Source organism: Jaculus jaculus, chromosome 2 (assembly GCF_020740685.1).
Source record: "Jaculus jaculus isolate mJacJac1 chromosome 2, mJacJac1.mat.Y.cur, whole genome shotgun sequence".
Classification (NCBI taxonomy): domain Eukaryota; kingdom Metazoa; phylum Chordata; class Mammalia; order Rodentia; family Dipodidae; genus Jaculus; species Jaculus jaculus.
In genome coordinates, this window is record NC_059103.1 from 185,865,924 (window position 1) to 185,884,915 (window position 18,992).

General features: G+C 38.3%; 1 protein-coding gene across 6 annotated transcripts in view; it reads right to left on the bottom strand.

Moving 5' to 3' along the window:
* The window catches only part of Trps1 (transcriptional repressor GATA binding 1), a 250,228-nt gene that overhangs the window by 211,883 nt on the left and 19,353 nt on the right, over positions 1 to 18,992 (bottom strand). The gene's annotated exons all lie outside the window — the stretch shown is intronic.

An 18,992-nucleotide genomic window follows, 5' to 3' on the forward strand; every position in this document is an offset into this window, starting at 1 on the left:
TAGATAGAGTGAGACCCTACCTCAAAAAATTAAAAAATATATATATAAAAAAATAAAAATAAATAAATATATATATATATATATGTGTATATATATATATATATATATATATATATATATATATATATAAAATCATGTGTGCTGGAGAGAGATATCTTAGCAGTTAAGGCATTTGCCTGCAAAGCCAAAGGATCCCCATTCAACTTTTCAGGACCCACAAAAGCCAGATGCACAAAGAGGCGCATGCATCTGGAATGCATTTGCAGTAACTGAATGCCCTCTGCACCCATTCTTTCTCTCTCTCTCTCCCTCCCTCCCTCTTTCTCTCTTAAGTAAATAAATAATATATATATTAAAATACTATCATGTATCCCAGTCAAGTGTAAAAAGAAAAAAATTTCATTGTATATATACATATATATTGAAAACTGTTAATTTAAACAGACCAATCTGACTGACCCACATGCAAATTAGTCTAGCCCACTAATTTCCATCTGGCCAGGATTAATTTCATCCTTTACTTATTAGTTGAACTTAAAATGTACCCACAAGTACTAGGGCAAAGGTCCAAACACACAGTACTCAATTACAAAAAGAGTAACGCATGGCAAAGCATGAATGAATCTATTTATCAAGACAGTTATGAAGTGAACTGACATTATATTGTTTTGAAAATTAGATTTCCACTGATAAAAAAAATAGCCAGGGCTGCACTTTGTAACAGTGTTTGACTTTCTTCCTAGCACTGGCTGAAAAAAAAAAAATCTTTGTATTTAAAACTAGTTTACTTTTCGATATTGCTGTTGTTCTGCTTTCCAATCTGTCAATATAAAAAGTGATCCCAATCATTCAATTATATAACTAGCCAATAGTTGCCTCCATTTTCCCATGAGAAATCTTTGCCAATCAATGCTAACCATTCAGCAAACTTATAGACTTAAGCAGTACACACAGTTTGTAGTATACTGACTTTAATGGGTGTGCCCTACGAAGGTAACACAATGTGCAATATAGGGGCATTAGTGGGTGTAGATATGATGACGTCTGTACAGTGTGGTGACTCTAATGGCTGTTTATTATGAAGATAGCATATTGTTTTATGGCACTACTAAACCAAATCTATTTGTCAAATGTGTAGTCTTGGTTTTGCTTGCTTGAGTGCTAAAATGAATACAAGATTCAAACACATGATGATTTTTACTGGTAATATACAGTGTGCATATCTGCATACATAGAGAAGAAAAAGACAGAGAAACACAAAGATGCAGAAATATATTTCTTTATATATAATGAAGGGAAGTAAGTTTGTGCCATCATATGCAATAGTTCTTCCTCATGAAACTGGGAAGTAACTCAGAAACCACTTAGTTCATCCTTGACATGCAATAGGAAGTAGTTTAAAAGGCCAGCCCCGATCTGAGGACCAGTGGCCTAAAGATAGAATCACAATAACATCACGAAGAATCTGTTTATGCACTCACCTCACAGAATCCAAATGTTTATAAATTCAGAGTATCAATCATATATGTGTGCATGTGTACAAACACATCATACACACACACTATGATGTCAAAGATCTCTGTTTTGCATGGGCTTCTAAAATGGTATTTAATATGCAGTATTATCAGAAGTTATTCACAAAGTGAAATAAAAATCCAGTAATATAAATTCAGATTAGATATCATGCTGCTTATTGTCAGTGCTTAATTTAACTGAATCTATTGATGTTAATTCTTAACTGAATGGACTGATAAGGAGGTGATAGAAACTGTACTAAGTAGGAGATAATTGGAGGAAATAAGTCCACAGGGGACTTCCAGGAAAAGTGTAACTTTCCTGAGTCTCCTGTACTCCTTTCTGATCTTGTCTGCCAAAAGGTAAGCAGCTCTGTTCAACTAAATGCTCACCTGTATAATGTTCTACTTTTCCACAGGCCCAAAGCAATGAAGTCAAGCAACAAAGCACAGGCACCTCTGAAACCATGAGTCAAAATAAAATCTTTCCTCCTACAAATTGTTTCTCCGGGGTATTTCATTACAAAGATGGAAAGCTGACTTACCTACCTACCTAGAATGATTCTTATTTCCAGTGAAACTAACACATACACTCACATACACATCCCCCACACACATCATTTCCTTTATCAAGCATAATAAAAAATTTTAATGAGAATTATCTTTTTAAAACTTCTATACTTAAAGGAACTTGTGATAGTAGAGTGAACTTAGCCATAGTTCCCTATCTTCTAGGATGATAATATGTTACATATGAATTATTCCAGGATACACAGAATGCATTCAGAATTTGAGTGATAGGCATAGAAAGTGTCAGCTTTATGAAATGTTTTGGAAAAGTCATTATTTCAGAATACACTACCTAGGTTCTGCCCAAATTCAGCTAAACTCTGAGATTTTAATATGCTAAGAACTAAAGCAGAAATCACAAGAAATCTAAAACCGCTGTTCTTTCTCCGATATTGACTTCTAAAAGAGAATTAGGAGAAGATTCTTGATCAAATTATCTTTAGTGGACATTATATACTTTATGCCCCTCCCAGAACACTGCAGTGTGGATTTGCAAGTACAGCTTTAAGCAATCTTAGGGGTTGTTTAATTTGAATGGGAATTTCCAAGCCTCATTTGGCTTTAGGTCACATAACCCCACTTCTCCCAACAAAACTACTATTGTACTTAACAAAAGAAGATAGTCTGTAGGACAGTAATGCTCAAGGAAGAAAAATAACCAAGATACGCAGTGTGTAATATGTTTACAGAAAACAATATGCCCTCATTAAGTTGTCAGGAAAGCTATAATATCTCAAAAGGATTTGTCTTTTGCTTTTTGTGTTTTTTATTTGGCTTTCCAACATAATTATCAACATTAAAGGCATAACAGAATACATTATCATGAAAGAGTTTGAATCAATATTTTGAAAGGATGTGTAAGGGCAATAGATAACAAAGAGAACACTGCATTTATAAAAACAGATGATAAAACAGTGATGTGCAATGAGAAGCCATATTCTGAGATGCACATTCAAAATTACATGTAGTATGCAAGCCCAGTGGTAGCTCTGATACAGCTATTCCTGGATATAGAAAACCTAATTTTTCTGTATAGTTTCTAAAGCTATTCTATGACAGTGATAAATATAAAAACTATTGAAATTAAATTTCATTCTTTTTTTAATTTTTATTTATTTATTTGAGAGCGACAGACACAGAGAGAAAGACAGAGGGAGAGAGGGAGAATGGGCACGCCAGGGCTTCCAGCCTCTGCAAACAAACTCCAGACACATGCACCCCCTTGTGCATCTGGCTAACGTGGGACCTGGGGAACCGAGCCTCGAACCGGAGTCCTTAGGCTTCACAGGCAAGCGCTTAATCACTAAGCCATCTCTCCAGCCCCAAATTTCATTCTTTTATAGTAACTTAAATACCATCTTACTAATATGTAGCAAGAAGTTTAATGACCTGTAGAATGTGGAATAGGATTGGAAAAAGATTCAATATAACAACAGTTCTCAAAGGTTTGCAGAGGCCTCAAAGAATATGCCTAGTCTCCACACTCCTCCCTGCTTATTAAGTCCCATTTCTCCAAACTGTACTCAGTCTTTGCCCCTAGGTTAACTGTACTTGTCAACTCAATGACAGAACAGCAATACCAAGTGCCACAGTTGGTAAATAGGCATCTGGCCCAAACTGTGATTGTTTATGCTTTTACAGCATAGCTTAATTATTAGTCTGACTGGTGCCTCTCTGTGATGGAAAGTAACATGCATCCTATAACCACTAAGTAAGTCCCTATACTATGTTCACTTGCCCGAAGCAGATCCCATAGAGTTATGGGTCCCAGTATATTGTTTTATTATCTGTGTATCCTGTGAGTATCCAAACTACAGGGAGACAGACAGAAACAACAACTAAATTATTTTGAGAGAACAAATTTTGAATGAATTTTAAACAAAAAGCCAGAAATGGGGTGAGAGATACAGTAAGAGCCAAATTTAAAAGGAGATCCTAATTCTTCTGGGCCCCATAACCTCAACATAACCCATTCACATTCGAAAGATAGAATAGTGAATTAATGCATATGGGCAAGGGAACAGAACTAGTGAAAGCAAAAAAACTCATTCATGAGATATTGTATATAGCTAATGTAATGCGTCTTCTAGTTCAAGTTAAATATAAACTCTTCACCACCTGTACGCCAATTAGTCATTTATTTTCTTCATCAATCTCCTTGTGGATACCTGCTGTAGCAGAGCAAGGGAGAAAAAGACATAATTCTGTATTAGAATGTTTCACAAGTAATTCCTTGAAGGTCTAATTGAACATTGAAAGAAACCAAAAGTCATAATTGGACTTTAACTCAGCCATATGATACTGAATAAAAAAATTGATTCAAACATGACTTTGCAGTTGGTAACAAACTGTACTCTGAAAATGTTACTACAAGTCACATCTGGGGGGAAAAAGGACATTATCTCATTTTATTTGATTTTAGTAACTGTCCTGAGCAGAGTAGTATTAGTAGACACAGTTGACAGATGAAATAACAAAGTTGAAACCTTAAGTAGACCTCGTCTAATCACTTGGCCTGGCTGGTTTTAAACCAGCTGAAAGATATGCTAGACAGCTTAGGTTCCTGTTTCAATTTTTATGAAGTTCCCCATGTCTTCATTTTTCTATGAGCAACACTTTAGTAATACACTTGCTGATACAAATGCAGTATCAATTTAAGACATCTATAAGAGAACCCAGCCTAAAAGACAAAGATAGCCATCAAACAGACTAATTTACACAATCTACCTAAGATCCACAAATACCACTCAGTTTTCCCAGCCTCATAACACCCAGCACTATGACTAACACTTTGCACAACCTTCGAAAATGGATTCATTTCTACCAATCCCTCCGCAGAGTTCACAAGCTATAGCTCTTCTTCTCTACTGCTGTGTGGCACTTTATACACGTGGCCTTCTGAGGCACTTGCCACAGCATGTGTATACCTAGTCTCCACACCCTTCTCTGGTTTGGAACTTAAGTTACTAGACTGTCAAGTCCTCAAGTCCAAGAAAATTCATTATTAACACTGTTATTAATGCAAATGTTAGAACATATCCATTCATAAATGTGATCCTATTAATCAAATTTTTGACAAAATAATTCAATCTATAAGCAAGTGTATGTTATCTCATTAATCCTCAGGCTTTGGCCAGTTGGAACACATCTGAGACTTGAATACTTCACCATCATTAGTGGTGACACACTATGATGTGACTACAAGAGAGGTACATGGCAGCCTGACGGTAAAGGTGACCTGTGAGTTTGTTTTGTTTTGTTTTGTTTTGTTTTTTTGTTTTTTTGAGGTAGGGTTTCACTTTAGCCCAGGCTGACCTGGAATGCACTATGTAGTCTAAGGGTGGCCTTGAATTTACAGTGATTCTCTTACCTCTGCCTCCTGAGTGCTGGGATTAAAGATTAAAGGCACGCATCATCACGCCCCACTGAGTTTTTAATGGTAAGAAGATAATAATAATGTATTGCCTTCAAACAAAGACATGCCTAAGACACAGAGAACACTGAATGCTCACATAATATTTTGTTGGATGAATGGTTGTTAACATGCTTTAAAATATCTATGTAGTACATAGTAGGCCTAAGTTTGTTGACATTAAGTGGGACCTAGAGAATCAATGCCATGATCACTCAAAAGCTGTCTCAACATAACACATTCAAATCAAGACCCAGAGATTCAGAGCTCTCTGTTTTGATACTGGATAAAGAATCAACTATCAGAGCCCAAGTTCCACAAGCAGTACAGCAGTAAATGCCCAAGCAGTGGGAGACAAGAAGGAGTAAATTTCCTACTTAAGCCATGAGTCACAAGTGTATTGCCTGAATATGGTCTTTACAGATTTCTACATAAATTTACACGCTGATAGTACCTGTGGGCTCACTGCACATAGGAAAGCCAATGACATAAGTTAGCTTGATATGCTACTCAAGGAAAATTTGGTTCTAAGAAAAACAAACTGGCTCTCTTTACAAAGATAATTCTATACCAATCTTAATTGTGAAAATCAATTTTATTAGTTTATATGTCTTTGTGATTATATTCTAAACAATGACAATCATGTGGAATTTAAAATATTTATTAAATATGTAATAATTATCATAAATGTATGCATTTATATGCATATAAATGTGATTTACAAATCTGTCACTATGCTTTTCTTAGTGCTCCAAAATTCAAATCATTCTATACAAGTGGCAAAATTAAAATAATAATAATAAACAATAATAATTTATCTTTAAAAGAAAGGCCTGTGACCTAAAAACAATACAGAAATCATCAACATGTGAATCAGGCTCTTGGATAACTTAAAACCTTGGAAAGAAGGGCCAGAAGTCTAGTTCAGTCAGGAAAATGACTGCCATGAGGGCATGAGAATCTGAGTTCAATCCCTAGAACCCACATAACAAGTGCAACACAGATGTTTAATCTTAGTATTATAAAGAAAGAAGCCTAAATGGTGAGCCTCATGTCTCAAAGAAAGTAGACAGAACCCTAAGGATGACATTCAAGGCTGTCCTCTGGCCTTGACACTCACATGCACACATGAGAAAACAAAGACACATACACACATCTTCATGCATAAACGTGGACACCCAGATTAATATCAAAAGTTTACTTTTACAGGCACCTACACACACGCGCGCGTGCACACACACACACACACACACACACATTACATGTACACGGGCATACACACATAAGTGCTAGTCACATGATTATTTGCATTGTGAAAACTGGACACAACAAAATGTACATGAAGAATAAAGGACTTTCCAAAAGGTTGTATATGTTTACAAGGCAGAACATGTCCTCAGACAACAGGATGCTACACTGAAAGAAAAACAATCATAGTACATGGGTGAATGAAGCTCATAAATATCATGTTGACCATGAGCTGCTAGGCATCAAGGAAAGCATTTACTGTGCAACACATTAATGCCTGTGAGGTTCAAAGACAAGTACACTCTATGCAAAGTATCAGTAGTGAGGACAGAGCCTAATTCTTCACTAAAGAAACCAGAAAACAAGACGGCATCACATGGGCTCATGGTATGCTAGAAAGACTTTATGTCTTGACATGAGAGGCAGTCTATACATTTTGTAATAATTCTTATGAATTTTGTACTTACAGTACAAAGTTAGTGTCTGATTTTTTTTTTTTTTTTTACTTTTCAGTGAAATAACAGTTGCTCTACGCACAGAGCAAAATATTGAGATGAAATCTTCCAGTGACTACATTCAGTGTAGAATCCTAACAGCCCCATGGAGTGGAATCAATCACTGGTACCTCAGGTAGTCTCTGGGCACAAAGAGCCTGCATGTACCAAAGCAGGCAACTAGAAGATAAAAGAAAGGGGGGGGGGGATTTAAGTGGCAAATATATACATACATATATACATGTATATTATATATAACACACACATATATAATATACATATTATACATATGTATATATACATATACATGTGTGTATATGCATATATACACACATACACACGCATTATATATATAATTTTAGACTAAAATGATGTAGAGGGGTAAAAAGAGAGATGGAGCTGGAGAGATTGCTTAGTGATTAATGCACTTGCCTACGAAGCCTAAGGACCTATGTTTGACTACCCAGATGTATAGTGACGCCTGTGCAAGGTCACACATATGAACAAGGTACTGCACATGCCCAGAGTTTGATTACAGTGGCTGGAGGCCCTGGCGTGCAATTCTCTCTCCCACTCTCCCACTAAAAAAAGGCCAGTCTGTTGCACATGCCTTAAAAATAAAGAAAGAAAGGATAGAAGAGAAAATGAAAGAAAAAAGAGAGAGAGAGAGAGAGAGAGGAGGGGCAAAACCCTGAGAAGACAATGGGCAGCCAAGTAGGGGCAAGATAATCCCAGACAAGGCAATGGGGAGGGAAAAGCTGGCTTTCCTCCTGTGGGTGTTAGGGTGGGCGCTAAAGCAGCTAAGGACCAACGTGTCTGCAGGGATTCACTGTGCAGCACATGAGGAAGCACTATGTTAGTTACACTAGAGTTAAACTACATTAATGTGAAAGAGAACTTCTGCATACTGAGCAGCTACTCTGCCCTAGTCATTTATTCCCAGGCTCACAAATTTTTCCCCACTTATTCCTCAGCTAAAGCTGAAAGTATATTTACAATCTCATAAATGAGAAAATGAGAGAGAAGAGTGGTCACAGTGATCTATTTAGAACTGGTTGGGAATATGAAATACAGCCAGGGTAACTATGCTATGGGTCTTCTTCAGAGAATGTATACATCTACTTTCTGAAGTTTTTTATTATTTTATTTGTATTTATCTGAGAGAGAGATTCAGAAATAGGCAGGTATAAAGAGGGAAGAGAATGGGCAGACCAGGTCCTCCAGCCACTGCAAACGAACACCAGATGCATGCATACCCCTGTGCATCTGGCTTATGTGAGTCCTGGGGAGTAGAACCTGGGTCCTTTGGCTTTGCAGGTAAACATCTTAACTGCTAAGCCATCTCTCCAGCCCTAAATTCTGAACTTTTTATGAGACTGATTAAATACTGTGTTACAGTCAAATGTGTCATATGCTAACTCCATCTAAAGTAGTTTCTATAAATCGATATATAATACAAGCAATCAACATCATTCATCTCACAAATTAACAATGAGTGGTTTGCATAAAAACAACAAGGTGATAGGTAAAATTCTCAGTTTTAAACTTTCCACTCAGTTTATATTTTCTTGAGACTTTGGCTTCTATGACTAATTAACACCTAATAGACATTAGAACTGACAGAGAAAGAGAGAAGCGAGGGAAGGAGAGAGAAGCAGGGGAGATAAAAGGATAGAGGAGAGAGATAGTGAGAAGAAGAGCAAGCAGGGTAGCAGGCAATAGGCAAATCTTAAAGCGAAAACCTAAAACTGTTATTTATTAAAGTTACTTCGTTTGATGCTTGTTTTTTATGTAAAGGAAGATATACAACAGAGTCACATCTTATCATGGAGAATTTGTTTTAAATTTGTAGTTTTATAAGTTAGTACTTCATTGAGTTCCTTAAGAGAAAAAAATGCAAGAAAATAGTCAACTCTATACTTCGCATATCTAAATTCTGAATTTCCATGTGACCATCTCATTAATACAGACAAATGAGCCAAAAGAATAGGTGAAAATGCCCATGATCTAGTGAATAGAGGGCAGAGGAAAACAAGCCACATAAAATATATTGCATAGTGCTAACAAATTAAAGAATAGACTATCCAAGAACTGGAGAGATGTCTTAGCAGTTAAGGTGCTTGCCTGAGAAGCCAAGGGACCCAGGTTCAATTCCCCAGTATCCACATATACCAGATGTACATGGTGGTGCATGCATCTGGAGTTTGCAGTGGCTACAGTCCCTGGCACACTCTCTCTCTCATAAAAAAAATTTTTTTTTGAAAAAATAAAAGCTCTGTTTAAGAATAACTTCTGATGCAGTTAGGGATACTGTTTGAGAGAATTGTGCTATGGGCTTGATTTTTGAATACTTAAGCATATCCAAATGTCCAACACAATATTCCTTGTACAACCTTCCCTTCACTTTGGCGAATTATAAATGAGAGGCTGGGAAAGTGGCTCAGTGGTTAAAGGCACTTGCTTGCAAAGCCTGACATACTGGGTTTGTTTCCCAGTTCCCACTTAAAGCCATATGCACAAAGCAGCACACACTTCTGGAGTTTATAGTGATAGCAGGCACTGGCATGTTTCTCTCTGTTCCCTTCTTCCCTCCCTCCTACTCTCCTTCCCTCTCTCTTTCTCAAATAAGTAAATAAAGTAATTTTAAAAATGATAAATGATTGCTCAAACAGGCTGGTATCAGAATATTTTTTCAGAAAAATATATCTGCTGACATAAGTATTATTAAATATTCATCCTCGGTTAATGACAGTTGATTTTTCATTACATTTATCCACTGAACACACTCTACTGACAGCCAGTTATGTGTCAGACATTGAGTGAGATCTCAACTGTGGAAAGAGAACATGAATCATGACCCAAAACTGAGCCTGTAGCCTAGAAAGAAAACATAAATCACAAAAGAAGGTATCTGATCCAGATGTGGTCTACCAAGAAGAGAAAGCTGCTTAGAAAAGCAACTGTCCTAAGGAAGCAAGTGAATAGAAAGGACTGTGGGATTCAGGGAGAACAGGTGCCTAAGCCCAGGTCAAGAAAGACTAGGGTTTCCTGAGACCTGAAAAAGGTTACATAAGTCAGTTTAGGGCTGGAGGGGTGGCTTCGTTGTCTAAGGCTCTTGCAATCAAAGCCAAAGGACCCAGGTTCAATTCCCTAGTGCCCACATAAAGCCAAATGCACAGGGTGGTGCATTCATCTGGAGTTAACTTGCAGTGGAGGTCTTAGCATCCCTACTGCCTCTATCTTTCTCTCACTTTCTCTTTCAAATAAATGAATAAATGAAATATTTCTAAAAATTATGCAATACAGTAGGTTTGGTTAAAATTCTATGAAGTAAAAAATATAAATTATGTAGAAAAATCTTATTTTCTTGAAAAGCATTAAACAATCCACTGTCAAAAAGAAAGTCACAAAATATTCAATGAATTTTTATACACGGCATTGATTGCTGGGTTAATAATTCAATTTCTACATTCTTATCATGGGGAAAGTTTGAAATGAAAAATAAATAAATTCAACGCATTGTATATGATTTTGATGGAATTTTAACTGTCTGATCATAATGGCAGTAGTCCTATAGTTTCTTATCATAAGGAATTAGGGATATCCTAGAAATAATTAAATTATACATCCTGGCCTATTTGTAAAGATTAATATTCGGCTCATAAAGCACAAAATGACATCACTAATTCCTAATAAAGCTCCAGTTTCCATGTCATGAATGAGAAGGTATTGTGGTATAAAAAACTGTCATTCATCTTTTTCAGATGGATGCAGAATCTGAGGACAGAAACAACCTATCACACTTCATTCACCCCAGCCCCAGCTGAAACCACAGAGGAACTGGGGAAATGAGCAAGAGTGCTGCTTTCTCAGTGAACCTGATATCAGCACAAGGATGAAGAAGATAGACACTGAGGACACTCAAAATCTACCAAACCAGAGATCCAGAGGCTCCTAAGAGCCCATTACTGAAGTAGACTTAAAACGAACCAAACATGGCTCAAGGAATACCGTGGCAAAGGGGGTGGAAAGATTGTTGAGCCACAAGTTGGGACATTACGCTCAGAGACATTGTCTCTTCCCTATAACTGATGGTAGCCCCACAATGCACAACCCACAATTCCCATGGGGATAACAACCACCCCCAACGAGGAGGGTTCCTTTGAAGGGAGGCAGGGATGATGGTAAGGATGGTAACAACAAGTGCTATTCATATACTGAGTATGTCCATAACTAATAAAAAGAAAGTAAAAAAAAAAATGTCATTCATCTGGTTGGATTCAGCAGCAGTGAGTGTCATATATACAGTCTATAGATGGGCAAGGACACTGCTTATTCAAAATTACTAGAAAGTTAATTCATCCACACACTAAGCATTTATTAAGCACATGTTTAAATTCCAAGAGACAATTATGGCTGACTAAGAGCTGCTATTTGTATCAGAGAAATAAGGCTCACTCCCAGTAAACCCCTCAGTCACCACACTATGCCACACACTGCTTATGAGCAAATGGAGACTCATAACAATGAATCCTCTAGAAGGCAAACAGTAAGCACCAAATGTTTGCTATAGCATAACATATTAATTTTTATTCTGTCGTTCATAATATGTAACTCATTATAATGAGAATAGTCAAGGTACCTGAGACATGACAATCTTGAGGCAGAGGTTAGCAAGCCATAGGTGCCGGAGATAGATAAAGACACTCAGAGAGACCAAACACAAATAAAGGATGTAACCCATTCTAAGTACATGCCAAAAAATAAAAAAATAAAAAAAAAGTGATGAGTAGAAATCTGAATTGATGGCTGTCATAAACAGTTTGGCTGGAAAAGTGGTTAAGGCAAAGGCAGCTCAGTGAGGCTAGACAATCCTGAAAGAAGGAGTCCACTGGCATTTCTTTTAATATTTATTTCTTTATGAGTGAATGAGAAAAAGAAAAAGAGAGAGAATGAGCATACCATAGACTCTAGCCACTGCAAACAAATTCCATACACCATGTGCATCTGGCTTATGTGGGTACTAGGGAATTGAACCTGGGTCCTTAGGTTTCATAGGCAAGTGCCTCAACTGCTAAGCCATCTCTCCAGCCCCCACTTGACACTTCTACAAAGGTAAACTAGGGACACCTGGAACATGCACACTGAAGGAATGCTGCCACTTCAACAAAGAATTCAGTTTGATGGTAAAAGAAAGGAGCGAAAATTGATATACCTTCCAAGCTTAGACGAAAAGATCTAATTGCACATGCATGTTTGTGAGACATTAATGATACTGGTTCAAAATCCTTAGTTAAAATGGAAATATGACTGTATGTTTTACTTATTCCTTTCATAATGCGTATTACTGCCTGGATAAACTTCAGTCAACAGGGGGCAGATATCAGAGAATAACTGGAGCTTACTGACCAAATACAGCATCTCCAGGTTGTCTTAATAAAATATGTGAATGAACCATAAAGTATAGAGGAGGGCACCTGAAGTTTTCCTCTGGCATCAGCTGGAACACACATGGGAAATACATAACTGTCCACATGCATGCAAGCAGAACACAACATATCACGTAACATATCATACATACTCTATACCAGGCAATAATCCAGGACCCAAGAATACTGTCCCACTCAAATGGGCCCCTGTCCCTCTTGGCAGTGTATTCAAACCTTTACTATCATTTTGCTCCTAATAAAGTAATTCTTGCTGCTTGACTTTTTGTATGCATCTTTTCCAATACTTTGATTAAGATGCCAAGAAACTGGAAACACTCAGACAGAGACCACCTGCAACACTAGAATGCCCATTGATGTGGAAGAACACAGACCATATATAAAGTGGGACAGGCATTCTATAAGAGGGAAACTGGAATATTAATTAAAATGATGCTTACATTTGGTAGGTCACACTCACACCCACTCTCCTTATGGGAGGTAGACCTCAGAGGTTGAGCCTGACAAGGAGAGTTACTAATTTATTAGCGTGCAAGCCTCCTGGAACAAATGAACTGTTTAACAAAACTCAACATCGCTGCCTGCCTAGGGGTTGGAGGTACACTGAAGAACAGTCTGGATTCATCGGTAGTGCGTTTTCTGTTTTGTAATACAACTTAAAATATTTTTGAGGAAATATGTTAAAGTGATTATCCTTCTGGAACCAGATATACTGACACTCACATTAACTCACAGCTTGTTAAATACTGTGCAATCTTTCTATAACATTCTTTGTTAAGAGACCAGAATCAGCATATGGGCATTGCTCTTTTCCTGCTAAGCTGAAGTCATTACTAACTGCTTGTCTGTGACATGTACTTCTTTCTTGTAACCAGGGATTTTTAGCTTCACAAAATTTAGAAACTGCCACATTGTTTCTTGGCATCGCTTTCCAATGTGACATCATTTACATTTTGGAAAACTCCATTTTAGCAAATATACTAGTGGTTGCCAGGTTCAAGATTGCCCAAAAGGGGCAATAGGATCTCTGTAAGAGACAACCAGACTGTTCTTCCAGTATATAGGGTCACATGCCTTTCATTAGGGGCACATGGAATTACAATGAGCTCAACAAATGCATTTCAAAACGGGTTATCAAATTACCAGCATATAGAAATGCACTCCGGTTACTGAATAAGTACTGATAAGTACTGCAAAACAACTGCAACATGGAGATGAAAGCACTATTGGAGGGCTCCCTAATTTCCAGAGTCTAAGGGATATGGAGCTGACTTGTTTCAAATATACATATATTTAAGTAACAAGTACTATGTACACATAAGTGTAAATATAAATTATACACACATGAAACTCCAGCTCATTGGATTGTGTTCAAAAGTAAACTGGGGATAGTTACTGAGTAACAAAGATGTTCTCAGGCTCTCTGGAAACCTCATTTTTGGAAATAACTGAATGAATTTCTAGAAATTCATCCACCAAACTTACACAACCAAAAGAGAAGTTCTAGTCATCTCATCAGCACATTCTGCAAGCCTCTTGTAATAGAGCTTGTGAATTTTATAATCTGCATTCAATTTGATAACAGTACCTGCCAACAAAAATTCAGAATCAAGCCGAGTGTGGTGGTGCATGCCTTTAATCCTAGCACTCGGGAGGTAGAGATAGGAGAATCACCATGAGTTCGAGGCCACCCTGTGACTACATAGTGAATTCCAGGTCAGCCTGGGCTAGAGTAAGAACCTACCTTGAAAAAAAAAAAAAAAAAAAAAAAACTCAGAATCATTGCTCTCAAGCAAAGAAATGTTTTCTCACAAACAACAAATAATTCTGGTGGTTTGCTATGATTTCTTCTAGAAAAACTTTAGGAAATCTGGCTGACAGTTTTTGTATCACTGTTAAAATGTCTTAAGCATCTTATATATTGTTAAAAGCTTATTATCTTTAATCCTTGTGTTATTTCTTAACTATAAATAATTTGTTAACATTTTTACCTCTGATCGCAAAAATAGGCTTGCTTTTTGAAAAGGACACCTGTACACAGTTTGAAGAGTTAGATACACGGTGGTCCTAATACCTCAGAATCACTCCACTATAGAATAGACCTTACACTGACTACAAAATCACACAAATTCTATTTCTTATCTTCCAAAAGAAGCACTGAGGACCTCTGTATAAACAATTCATCTTTCTTAGTAAAATACTTATGACCATGTGATATTTATCCCACATATAAGCGATGACAAACAAAAAGATAACTCTGTAATGCCCAGAGAACACCACAAGACATTATGTCTAAGATACCAGCCCTCAGAAAGCAGTTGCCTATGTTCCAACAGTTACCACAACCTATTGACAAATGCGACAGTGATTAATTCTGAAGGAGATTGTGTAAGATTCATTTTGGAAAAGAGGAAGAAATGTCATAAAATCAGCACAAAAATGAGCCATGACAGGAAACACTGGCTATTGAAAAGTCATATGACTTTTTTTAAAAAATGAGGATCAAAATTATTAATACGCCTACAAAAAATAAGAGTTATTGCAGAGGTGATTCTTGACCCCAAAGAAAGCACTCCCAAATAATTATCAAACAATTTCTACAGTTCAGGGTGGCCTTGAACTCAGCACTGAGGAACACAGCTTATAACACAGAAATTCAAACAGAAGGGAATGAACACATGCAATCATGTACTGCACAACAAGAGAGTGATGCCAGGCAAAGGAATAACATGTTTCTACTCTCTTGCAGGTCCCAAATTGTTCCACTCTGCATAGTGCATAAACATAATTCTTAAAATCAAGAAATAAAAGGCATTAGAATCACCATTGTGAGAAGTGTAATGAGAATTCACATAATGATATATAGAAATTTAGAAAACTATTAACTGAAGAATCATAATAATTATTGTTATCATAATAAATAGCCACACATTCCTTTGGCATTCAGCAGACCTGTTTAGATAAGCTATCTAAACTGATTCTCCCTCAAACCCCAGGTAAGTATTACTACTAAAGCCCACAAGTGGGAAGACTACAAAGGCTAGGGAAGTTAAGAGACTTATTTAAATTTGATTCTATTACAAGAAAATCACATCACCAACGGGAACACAACCTATTGGAATCCTAAACAGAGCTGGACATCAGCATGTTCCATACAATCACATATCCCCAAAGACACTGCGGTGACTGCAACTTCTTCAGTTTAATTTGCACCATGCATAGCTAGAGAACAAATAAGTTTGGAAAGAGGCTAAAGAGCTCAAATGATAGAAAAATGCCAAACAAAGCAGAAAAGATTAACAATATTGTGCGGCCAATGGTGACCCACAAAATAAGAGGTGTGTCCCACATACTAGGAACATCTCTGACAGTGTGAAGAACAGGTGGGGGACTTGGGTTTTTCCTGTCTCTTCACTAGCCCCACTGTTACTGGCGCAGACATCCATCCACTTTTAATGTGGCAATTATTTATTAGGAAGTTTGAAGACAGGACAGTGCTCAATAATAAGTGCAGTTTGTGTTTTACCATAAGGTTATTATTTTTCCTTAACTGAATTACTTCAAGGAGATTTGTTGTACTACATCACCTCACATGTTCAAGGAATTACTGTTTGTTTTATATCAAACGTCAACTATGTATACTATATCTTTAGACATGAACTCAGTAGCCCAAGCTGGTGGCACACCTTCATTTGTCCCAGCACACTGGAAGCTGAGGCAGGAGGATGGTGAGCGGCATGCCAAGTGGAGCTACACATTAAATATGAAGCCAGCCCGAATTGTATAGCCAGATAATGTCTCAAAACAACAAAAAATTTGGTCAACTCAATGTAGCAAGTCTCCCTGTTGAAAGCAATGCTAGAAGTGAACCTGTTGCACATTAAAACTAACTTCCTTTGTTTACTTATTGATTTTAATTATAAAGTTAACAAAAGCTTCCACATACAAACTCAGGCTACTACAATTTGAATTGACCACTTTGCATCACTTTGCATCCAGCTACGCATCAATTATTTCATTTAGCTAGTTAGGCACACAGGGATCTTCAAAGCCAAAAGGAAGCAGTTGGACACAAACTGTACTCATCAATAACCTTCAATAGTTGCTAAATGCCTGTTTGTAGTTAAGAACTTTGAGCAGTTCCACTAAAAATACTGCTGTTTCATGATAAGCCCTTAATAATATAGCTCTCTAGGAGAGGAAATTAATTCAACGGGTGTAAAAAGCATGCCCTTAACGAGAGCTAATTTTAGAACAAGGTTGATAATGTAGACAGAAATAAATCTGATAGGAATCCATGCACAACTGTCTTAACATTCATAATGTAAGAAAATCATAAGTATTCGGAACGTCGAAAATATCATAAAAGTCTCAGCCATTAAAAGAATGAATTTTTAAGAAAGCTTCATGTACTTTTAAAGCTACTAATTTACAAGACAGTGCGATTCAATGAAGAGGTGAAGTTTATCCTTTCATAGCATTTTGATTGTACAGCCGGCGATGTAATACTCCCATCTTCCCTTGAGTGTTTGTGACAGTAAACAAACTTCAAAATGCAAACCCTGAGCTGGCAGGCGACTCATTAAAAGCATATATATATATATATATATATATATATATATATATATATATATATATATATATATTCTCACATATATATATTTTTTAATTCATGAAAACCTAGTACTTTGATCCTGTCCCCTGGCATCCGTCTCCGTTTGCGCAGCGATCACAGGTGAATAATACGGTTTAAAGATGAGTCACTGTGGATAAACCCATGGTCGGGATTGGCGAGAGGAAATCGGAGCGTCCCATCTAGGAGGGGCGGCAGCCGGGAGGAAGCGAGAGAGAAGACGGGAGGAAACGGGGTCACGGGAGAGGAAACGCGGCTGGCAGCGTGGGGCGCGGGGCGGGCCTGGGGCCGCGCGGGCCGCGGAGCGGGAGCGGGAGCGGGAGCCGGAGCCGGAGCCCGGGCCGAGCGCGGAGGAGAGCCGGCGCAGGCCCGCGGAGCGCGGGGGAGAGCGGGCGGCGGGGCGCGGACCCGACCCGGGCGGACGTCCTTCCGCAGCGCGCCCCGCGCTCCACGCCCACCGCCAGCCCCGCGCGGAGCAGCGCAGCGGCCCGGTCCCCAGGGCCGAGCCGGGCTCCGCAGGGCCGTGGCCGCCAGGCCGACGCAGCCCCTCCCGGTAGGTCCTCCAGGCTGCGTCTCCTGGCGCTGCAAAGAAAATGGAACCCCGCTGCTCACCGATCTGCAGCTCCCGGTTTTCATGTCTCCTTCCAGAGAGGGGAAAAGACAGGTTTCTCTCTCTTGGTGTCTAGTTCTCATGAGACTGTCCAGGGACGCACGGGGTCTTTACAACTCTTTCATAAAATATAAATTATTTTCTTGAAAAAAAAAAATCAGGGCTGAAACAAGCTAATAACTGGTTTAAAGAAATGTTTAGGGCTGACCCAAATCAAGATTGTTCTTTATAATTCTTTGTAACACTCACAAGCCGTGTCAGAATTCAAGGCTGTCAAGACACTATTTGGAGCAGTAGTTCCCCAGGACTGCAAACACAAACACAAAGCCACGAAGATTAGCAGGACAGTGCCCCCTCCCCATGTCATTCAGCCACTTCCCCTTACCATGATTTGCTGAGCATAGCCTTCGTGCTGTCATGGAGCCAGGAGGGGCAGTTACTTATGCTACTTTCCCCTCTCCCTCCCCACCCTTCTCTCTCTCTCTCTCTCTCTCTCTCTCTCTCTCTCTGTGTGTGTGTGTGTGTGTGTGTGTGTATGCGCGCGTGTGTGCGCGCGCATGTGGCAGAGGGTTGTAGTTGTTTCTCCAAAAAGGATGTTTCCAGATTACTAATGACATTTTTAAGTGTCTTCTATCTAAAGGTGAGCTTATTTCCCTGGCAATGAATTACGGCCTAAGAAGAAATCAGGCTAGGACAGTGGTAATAAAACACTATCATATTCTTTAAAATCCAATTACTACGTTAAACCAGGTGTGGTAGTGCACATGTTTACTTCAGAATACTGGAGGCTGAGGCAGGAGAATGGAAAATTCAAGGCCACATGTTAAGGCTGTGTCTACACAGAGGGATGGGTGTTGGGTGAGTAAACAGATGAATGTAGAGAGAGACAGAGATGATAGGAAGGAGGGAGGAAAGGAGAAAGGAAGGGAAAGGAAAAGAGAAATAAAAGGAAACAAAAAGAAAGCAAGAGAGAGAGAATGCGCATATGTGCAAAACTGGAAGCTTGCTCATCCACCAGCAGAGAAACAGAACTGATCTGAGACAGATCTGAGAGCTGAACTGCC